Source organism: Camellia sinensis, chromosome 4, assembly GCF_055761805.1.
Source record: "Camellia sinensis isolate YWXY chromosome 4, ASM5576180v1, whole genome shotgun sequence".
Taxonomy (NCBI): Eukaryota; Viridiplantae; Streptophyta; class Magnoliopsida; order Ericales; family Theaceae; genus Camellia; species Camellia sinensis.
Window position 1 is genome coordinate 44,175,026 of NC_138964.1, and position 10,817 is coordinate 44,185,842.

A 10,817-nucleotide genomic window follows, 5' to 3' on the forward strand; every position below is an offset into this window, starting at 1 on the left:
TGACATGCTCCCACTTCCACTCGGCTATAGGCAAGGGTTGCAACAAACCCGCTGGCCTCTGAAGCTCGGCCTTCACTTGCTGACAAGTACGACACTTAGATACAAAAACTGCCACATCTTTTTTCATATCCCGCCACCAAAATTGGCAACCCAAATCACGATACATCTTAGTGGCTCCCGGATGCACCGCAAGGCATGAATGGTGAAACTCTCGGAGTACCTCCTCTCGGCAAGACTCCGGTACAAACAAACGGTCTCGGTATCTCACACTCAGGTTAGGGTACACAATCAAACACTTCTCAACCTTCCCACTGGAGATCTTCTCCCAGAGGGATTCTACCTCAAGATCACCTCTCTGTGCCTCTAACACTCGATTCACAAGTGTAGGCTACGCAACTACTGAAAACAAAGCCCCAGACTCAACAGATTCGCCCAGAAGCAAATCAAACTCGCCAAGTGCACCCAACATCTCCCACTCTCGGATGGCTATACAAGCTACATCACTAATGGATTTCCTGCTAAGGGCATCGGCCACAACATTGGCCTTCCCCGAATGATAATGCAACTCGAAGTCGTAATCCTCAATAAATTCCATCCACCTCCTCTGCCTCAAGTTCAAGTCTTTCTGTGTAAACAGATACTTTAGGCTCTTATGATCCGAGAACACCTCGAACCTCTCACCATACAGGTAATGTCTCCAAATCTTCAAGGCAAAGATCACAGCTGCTAACTTTAGGTCATGTATAGGGTAATTCCTCTTGTGTATTTTCAACTGCCGCGAGCCATAGGTTACCACTTTCCCCTTTTGCATCAACACACAACCTAGACCCTCTTGTGTGGCATCACAATAAACCGCATAGCCCAAACCTCTCCCCGAAATAATCAAAACCAGAGCGGTGGTAAGTCTAACCTTCAGCTCTTGGAATGACTTTTCACAAGTCTCACTCCATACAAACTTGACCCCTTTCCGCTTCAATCTAGTCAATGGTGAAGCTAGCCTGGAGAAATCTTTCACAAACCGGTGGTAATATCCAGCTAATCCCAGAAAACTACGGATCTCACAAACACTCTTAGGCTGTGCCCAATCTTGCACTGCCTCAATCTTGGATGTATCAACAAACACCCCTTCCCCGGAGACTACATGGCCTAAGAACTTAACCTCTGTTAGCCAAAACTCACACTTCCCAAACTTGGCATAGCGCCTATGGGCTGTAAGTAACTCAAGCACCACTCTCAAGTGTTCCTTCTGGTCACCGCTAAACTAAGGTTGATGCACGACCCGTTTATGTAGGTGAATTTAAAAATAAATAAATAATTAAAATTTTGAGTTTGGTTTCTTTTGCAAATATATATATATATATATATATGAACAAAAATAAAAACAAAATTTTGATACCTTCACACAGAAAGGAGATACCCATACTGAACATATAATTTGTGGACTATTTACCTTTGCTGGACACTTGAGGATTAATTACCTCTGCTGGACATAAAACTTGAAGGACAAATAAAGACTACTGACTACTAACATTTATTTTATTTAATTTTTATTCCTGTACATTTATTTTCTTTTTCAAGGAGGTCTTATACCCCCTTCTATTTCATCACACTTTAATTTATTACATTTCATTTTTGGACTATCGCCTACTTGGCTGGTTTATGTGTGTTTTTGTACAAGAAAAAAAAAGAAGATTAAGTGTGTTGTATGCATGGTTGTCGTTATTGTCATCCAAAATTAGTGTACCACCCTAATCTAGAGCGGACCCTTAGAAATCTTCAGAAATCTAAACCGACTTTAGTAATGGCTGAAGCATTAGAAGATCAACCTAGACAACTGAAGGCACATTTCACACCTACTGTCGATGTGTCAACATCTTGCATTCAATTGCCTACTATCAACGCGATCCATTATGAGATTAGGCCCACCATCATTTAAATGCTTCCATCCTTCCATGGGCTTAGTAATGAGGATCCCTACAAGCATCTTAGTGAGTTTTCATAAACCTGTTCTATAGTGAAATTCCAAAAATGTCACTGATGAAACCCTTAGGTTAAGACTTTTTCTTTTTCATTTAACGACAAAGGGCCAAATGAGGCAAAAAATTGTTGGATAAATATTTTCCCATAGAAAAAATCAATCAGCTAAGGCGTGTCATCCACAATTTTTCTCAAATTGATAGTGAGCACTTCCATAAGACTTGAGACAGGTTTCGAAATTTATTACATCAGTGTCCCCATCATGAGATCGCCCAATGGCAACTTGTTCACATCTTTTATTCTAGTTTGACCAAATCATTTAAGCAAATGGTCAATTCATCCTGTGGTGGGATGTTTATGAATAGGAGTGACGTAGAGGCTTGGGAGTTGTTTGAAAATCTGAGTGAAAACTCTGTGCACCATACGTCTGCCTCTCGGCATCAAAAGCAACCAAACCCTAATGGTTAATTCATAACGTTGATATTGCTCATCAAGTTAAAATGTTGTCCAAAAAAATGGATCAACTGTTAGCAATAGGACACATTTCTTCGCAACCCACACAACCTCCTTACCAAGAGACTTGCTCAATTTGTTTAAGTCCCATTCACTGTGAGATAAAGTGTCCATCAACACCTCAATGTCCCAAGTCAAATTCGGAGCATGTCAATATGGTGGTTTCCCTAAAATAGGTGATGACCCATTCTCGACACCTACAACCCAAAATGGAGAAACCATCCAAACTTTTCTTGGCATTCACAATCATAAGGAAATTCCTATGTTCCACCTCTAACAAAGCAGGATTTTCAAAATTATGCTAATCCACTTCTTTACTAACCTTTGTCTTAATAGTCATACCAATATCCTCCTAGAAAACATTTACCTTTTGAGGAAAATGTGTTACAACTTTTGCAGGCTACAAATCAGCTTGTCCATTCTCATGGTCAGTCCATTGCGAAATTTGAGACCCAAATTGGCCAAATAGTTAACACTTTGAGTAAGAGAGAGGAATGACAATTGCCTAGTTAGCCAATCAAAAATCCAAAGGGGTAGTATTTGATGGAATCATCTAATGGCAAGAACATAGAGCAAATTCAATCGGTCATGACTCTTAGTGGTCTAGAAACACCAAACCGAACTAGTGGGACCGTGAAAAATATGGGAGAGCGGAGTAGTCAAATTCCAAATCCACCAGAACAAAGTGATGATACCAGAAACAATAGTCTTTTCCCATGACCATTGTGTGACGTTACGGCACCTTATGTGCCAAAAGCACCATTTCCCCAATGTTTAGATGCCTCTTCTCTTTTCAATAAGAAAAATGCATCTATTGCAGCAATGATGGAGGTGTTCAAACAAATAAAAATCAATCTCCCTCTATTGGAAGCGATTAAACAAGTACCTTCCTATGCCAAATTCTTCAAGGACTTGTGCATTGTCAAGCCCCTAAAATATGTATTCACTTTAAAGATCCTAATGTTTGAATTATTTTCTTAAAGCCCCTCGGTTATTTGAATTATTTCAGATCTTGTCGGTTAGCATTTTATTTTATTTTTTTAGCAAAACAGGAATTTTTCTAGCCAGATTAGGTTCCCTAACCTAATTTAATTTAATTCTACATGAGTAAGGTTCCAACACATGTATTTAACTCCAAGCCCTTACTCTTTATTTAAATTCAAAATTTACCCCAAAGACTAGTACTTGTACCTTTGTACCATGAGTACCATCCATCAAGATATATATATATATATATATATATATATGTATACACCTTGAGGAGTGTGTCCTAGAGCCAAATTGATAAAACACAAATAGCCCTTTCACCCTTCCCTAGGGCCGGCCATTCTAGGAGGAAGTGAGGATACAATTTTCTAAGTCTATCATCATGAAAATCTAGAAACTCACAAACCTAGTACCATAAACCTAGGATGCTAATTCCAAAACTAGTTTCATTACAACTAAATGTTGCCTAAACCTATGAGTAAGCCTCCCAAATCATCCCTATTCCTTTAAAACTTCAAACAAATCCTAACTTTTCCATCCATTTCCAACTATTAGGCTTTTAGGACATTTTACATCAAAAATTGTCTATATATACCAACACCCCCCTTAGCTTGGCAAGCACAAATAACACACTCACACACACTTTCGGCTAGAGAGAGGGAGGAGAGCAAGAGAGAGAAGTCTAGAGTAGAAGAGGGAGGAAGAAGAGAGCCTTCTTGTGCAAAGCTTAGTAGGTAAGCCACAAACACAACCTTCTCTTTCTTTTTCCTTTTTTTCAATACATGTTTCTAAGGGTTCTAAATAATGTTTTCAGATCTATTATTAATGATTTCTTATGTTTAAAATGCTAAGGGTTGAGTATTGATTCCATCTCTCTTGTATTTTCCCCATTTTGGCACAAAACCATCTTTTTTTATACCAATCTCTCAACCTTCCAAGGACACTCTTTCAAGCAAATTTTCTAATACAAATATATGTTAGTTAGCATGTTTTGTTCACAAAATAAACGAAAACTTTCCCTTGGTGGAACCCTTTTCTCATAAAACTTCTTGTTTTGGGCATGGTACCTTAGAATCTGTTTTTCGCAGCCGGCTTCCAAAAATTCTAAAAAAATGTATAAAATTATTCTGGACCTCTATTTTATGTCAAAATCTTCCTTGAGGAGTTAGATTTCAACTAAAATTGGTTTCATCAAAAAACATTAAGCGGGTTGCAAGAAAATCAAATTTTCGTAATGGTCGACAGATCTGGACAGAATCTACACAGCGCTGGAATGTTTTCTAAATAACTTGAAATCTTGAAAAGCAATCCCATTGTTGAAATATGTTCTAGAAACTAGATCAAATTCTCTACGAGCCATAGGAAGGCCAAGTCCGATGAAAGATCTAAAATAGTCCGTTCATTTTAATCTTTATGCGATACTAAATCTGGAAATTGTGTTATGTATGGATGTTTTATACCCTTGAGTTCATGAGATTGCTTATTAGCTTATGATCATATCTTGGCATGATATTATGTGTTGTGGTTATGTTATTTACTTTTTTCATCTTAAGAATGCATGCTTGTATGGATATTATTGTCTTATAAGTTGGACTAACCTTGATTTAAAACATTTAACTCAACGGGAAACCTAATGGGGAGGGTATTGGGTTTTCGAGCACTTGAGTAATGAAAAGATGAGAATATGTGATATATGGATTGTTGGGATGCGTTCCCTATTTGAAAGTTAAAGTCTTGCGTAAGTGGTTTTTGGAACCCTTGAACGGAGCGGTTGTATTCGGACCCTAGGTGGTTTGGTGTAAGGAGGGATTCGGGCAAGGCCCTATTTTGCCGTCTCTTTTGAGGCCCTGCAGTTGGCGCTACACGGTACATAACCGTTGGTAGGCATCCGAGGTTAGTTCTGCAACAAAGCAGCAAAAGAGGGGGCATACCGAATAATCCGCATCCGATTCTTGTGGTTGGGAGGACGAAATCGCTTTGGGAGATTTCTAGTTTGCTAACTTCTAACTTAACCCTTTATTTATTTATTTGAGTATCATGCTTTACTACTTGATGTTATAATTGTGATTGTGTATTGGACTGGGAAAAAGGGACGGGGTGTGTGTGTGTTTACTGGGTATCATGCCAGGTGACGAAGAGGAACTCATAGCTGGAGACGACGAGCCTGAAACTTTCGAAGACTTTTGGCTATCCTAAAAAAATTAGAAGTTTCTTTCTGGATATTTTGTAAAGACTCATGTGAAGACTTAAGCTTTCTTTTGGGATGTAATGTAATGGGACCATCTTTTGAATTAAGTATATTGTGGTTGTTATGTATTTATATTCTATGTATGAACCTTATCATTGCTTATGAGACCTTGTGTCAATACCTTTTAAGATCTGTCAAAAGGGTAGTGCGCTGCCTAAGAAAGCTGGGCTTAGAAGGGAGGCTATTTTGACTCCTCTGGCGATCTAGGATCTTACTTGGTTATTGACCATAGGACTCATTAGTGACTCTCCCTTGATTGCAACAAATAGTGTAGAATTGGGGCGTCACATGCATGCAAAAGTGTAAATCCATGACCCATGTGACCAAAAAGATTGTACTTACTGAACAAGTGAGTTCCATTCTGACCAACACCACTACCCCCAAGTTTAAAGATCCAAGTTCACTTACCATCTCTTGTACCATTGGTAATCACTTGATCGATAAGGCACTTCTTGACTTAGGTGCTAGTGTCAATCTTTTTCCATATTCGGTGTATGAGGAATTTGGGCTTGGTGAGTTGAAACCCAAATCAATGACTCTTCAATTAGATGATCGTTCCCTTAAAACTCCTCGTGGCATACTTGAGGATGTCTTGGTTAAGGTTGATAGGTTCTACTATGCTATTGATTTCATTGTCCTTGACATGGAACCTATCATACCTGATAAGAAGCAAATCCCAGTCATCTTAGGGCGACCTTTCTTACCCACAGCCAATGCATGCATCAATTATAAAACAGGGGTGATGGAAGTATCATTTGGAAACATACAAGTCAAAATGAATGTGTTTTATACATCCCAACATCCATCCAATGAGGAAGAATGTTATGCAGTTGATGTGGTTGATCAGTTGATTGCACACGTTCTTCCGTCTATCATTTCAATAGATCCTTTAGAGGCATGTCTCATTCATTTCGGGTTTGACAACTATGATATTTGTAACGCCCCACTTTTTATTACTCAGAATCATTACCAAATTCATTAACTTAATTCAAGTTCAGAGATAACATGCGGAAATAAACTCTTTAGACCCATGAATAGAAACAAATAACAATTATCTCAACCGAATGCAAATTAAATACCACATGAGCATACTGAATAAAATACCCGAAAGCTTACATCATTAAGGAATCAAGAAGAAGGGTGTAACCCTTTTACATATATGGCATTCTGCCAACACAAAAGAGGCCCCATGGCCAGCAAATAAGAAGATCCAATTCTTGTAGCACATCCTGCTAAATACTTGAAAAAAATTCAACAACGTGGGATGAACATATAGTCCAGTAGAAATCTCAACATGGCCCTCAACAATAACAACTTACAGATAGCTATGATCATGAATGATCAATCTCGTACTAGAATAATAATGTGGCAGCTTATACAAAAATATACATAAGTATAAACTTTTCTCAAGCAGTCAATCCATTCAACGCTATAACCGATTTATCTTTCATTTCATTTCATTATCCCTTGTTCCCAAACTTTCATAACAATAACAACTTCTTAGCAAAAAATCAATTTCTCTAAGCCCATTACTTTTCTCCCACTTTCCATACAACAGATTTTCCCTTTTTCAAAAATATACTATCAAATACCCAATTTTTCTTCACACTTTCCCAAAATCTCACAATGGCATTTTGGTTTGTTTCCAATACATTCATATCTATACATGCATACCTACAATATAAGGGAGATAACAAATCATCAACATGTATAAAATCAACAAATGAGGCAACTAGGCCCTCCAAAACTATAACCATCACAATCCATGATATACTCAGATACACTAAGACAAAACAATAAAACTCTGCTCCACCGGCTATATGCACAGTAAGCCAAGGATACAACTCTCACAACGGTATGCCATTTTACCAGGCGCTAGCTGGAAGGGTGTGGTACCTTAGATTCTCAGCGCAGTCAGTTCTCCAGGCGCTAGCTGGAAGGTAACAGTACCTCTAATTATAAGCGCATGGTATAACACCAATAATCACAATACAAAAGAGTATAACCAACAAGTGTAATACATACACATAAACTATCGAGATACATAAGCAATGTGTTAAAGTATATGAATACATACGTATGTGTGGAGTACATCCCCTATCTCCTCCCTAACAATTATACATGTATAATGTATCATGGCACTTCATTACATACAATGTTCAATCAACACAGGTGTAATGCATACACGACAATTCAACACAACACAAACTACCATCAATGATAACAAACCCATTTTCAAACAACCAACCTAGGTTCACCCTCATGATTTTCAAACAACCCCAACATGGATATGATTTTCATGCAATACAAAACTAACACATGTCTATCCAGAGACGAAGCATTGTAAAAGGACAAGGAAATCCCTACCTCAAATTCGGAGCTCAAAAGGAGAAGATGATGAAAACTCGAAGTGCTCGAAATCCCAAGATTTTCGGATAAAAATATAGCCCAAGCCAAGCTCTACACTTTTTACAAAGACACCAAGGTAGGAGATCACTCAAACTAGATCAAACCCTAGTGAGAAGTTGCGTTTTAGAGAGAGAGGCTCTCCAATGGAGGTTTTGAAAAGTAAGAGAGAAAAAAGGAGTTGAAAAAGTGATCCAAAAAGTCGAACTTGGGACTGATATACAAGTCGCCCCGCTCGAGCGTAGAACTCCCCGCTCGAGCGTCAGACACAGACTCACGCTCGAGCGTCAAAAGCGCTGCTTGAGCGCCGGATGCACACTTCCAGAAGTTTTGCAGACCAGGTCCCCGCTCGAGCGTCAGACTCCCCGCTTAAGCGGAGAAACAAAAACGAAAGGTCCCGCACGAGCGTCAAAACTCTCGTTCGAGCATACGACGACCTGCCGAGACAAAAATACTAGGAGATGAATATTCACGCTCGAGCGTCAAAATGCCCGCTCGAGCGGAGAAGCAACAACAGAGGGCCCGCTCGAGCGTCAAAAGCCCCGCTCAAGCGTGAAGGCCAAAATTTGGGCAACAACCTTTGGTTTCTAAACACAACCAACCTTTTCCAAACCTGCCTATAGCGATCCCGGTTGTTCCTTTACTGTTCTGTTGTGTTCCGGAACTCGGTTCCGTGAAGTTGGTGGTGGTATCCATCTTGTTGCCATCCTTTAATTCCACTTGATTGAGTTTTAGGATGTTTTGGACAGGATTATTACAGGTTGGTTAGGCCTTGGTTTCAATTCTTTGTTGCCCAGTTCTTAGGCGTTCCGCTCGAGTGGGTCTTCTTGCGCTCGAGCGGGGATTGCACAAAACCAGTATTTTGTGTTCCTGCAAAACTTCTGCAGAGGTGATTTTTACGCTCGAGCGGGTTTGTTTACGCTCGAGCGGTAGCGCTCGAGCGGGTCTGTTGGCGCTCGAGCGGGTAGTACTTTCTGGGTACAAGTTCTGGGAGGGGGAAATCTACGCTCGAGCGGACTGGTTTTGGCGCTCGAGCGGAAGTGCTTTATTCTTGTGTCTTGGCGCTCGAGCGGGCCTTATTGCGCTCGAGTGTGTCCAGATTTTTGTTCTTGGCGCTTGAGCGTTGTGTTCTCCACTCGAGCGGGTCATACGTATATGAGTTATCCGCTAGGGTGATTTTAAATCACTTTTTGCTTTTCTTTCTCTCTCCTACTTTTTCTAAAACCCATTTTGAGAGCTCCTCTCTCTCTAAAACTCTACCTTCTCTCTAGGTATTGATCTAGTTAGGGTGATTTCCTCACCTTTGGCCTTTGTAAAAGTTGTGTTGATCGTCGAGGGCGTTGTTTTGATCCGACAATCTTGGTCGTTGGAGCACTTTGGTTTTGGTCTCTTCTCCATCCGAGCTCTAACGTTGAGGTAGGGATATCCTACTCCTCTCTATGAGCTTTGTCTTTAAATTTTAGTATTTTGAGATGTTGGGGTTGGATTGGTAATTTTGTGAAAGTTTGGGACTTTTGTGTAAATTTACAAAAGTTGGGGTTTTAGCTATATAAAACCTAGATGCATGTTTGGCATGGAAAAGTGAAATTAATGTTAAAACATTAATGAAAATGGAACCTAAGGGTTGTAATGTTAATTATGGAATATGCCCTAATTACATTGGTTAATTAATTTGTATAATTAATTATGAGAAATGAGGAATTGATTTGGAAAGGCATGGGATTAAAGGGTGTAGTTGGATTATTTATCACTCACCTAGTTGGAATGTTGATTATATATCCATTGTTGCATTTATTTTCTGTATAGAAATAACTGCTTTGGGCTATCGATGGAGGATAGTCTTGATTGTTGCAGACAATGCATGATGATAAGGCAAACTGAAACTGATCACTGGAATGTGTCATTGAGTATGACGATTGAAAGAATACATTAAATTTATGTGTTGTGTGATGATGTGTACAATTATTGTTTATATGCATTGTGTTGTGTTGGAGGAGATAGGGGATGTACTCCACGGTTTAGGGGAAGATAGGGGATGGACCTCTAAACCGGATGTTGTTGGGAGGAGATAGGGGATGGACTCAATAGATAGAGCTCATATGCTTATCTAGTAATGTGTTGACAGAGCTCATATGCTTGTCATTGGAAGTGTGATAGTGCTCTTATGCATATCTGTGGAAGTATTTGATATAGCTTGTATGCTTATCTATTGGTATGTGATATAGCTAGTATGCTTATGTACTATGAAATGGGGAAGTGCTTGATATGAGTTACTGTCTCATATGAGTTGTTTGGCGAGGTTCTGAGCCATGGTTATAAATTGAGAATTGAAAAGAATTGGAAAATGGACTGTAATATGGACTTGTATGTCATGAAACCGTAAAGTGTGATAAGGGAAAGTATTAGTGTTGACCATCTATCAACTGCTAATCTTTTAGTCATTGTTCATATTTGGTTTAGTATATTTCTACTAGGCTGTGGCTCATCCTATATGGGAATATCATTTTCAGGTACAGGTAGCATGCCACCTCCAAGGACGTAGCTTGGGAGGCTACAGGCAGGCGGACTTTTGTCGTTTTATTTCTTTGATGTATTACATGTATATTCAAGCCAAGGGCTTAATGTGTAAATGAGTTAGCACTCTTTTGTTGTAACCAAGTGTTAACTTGGAAAGCTGTAAGCCCGT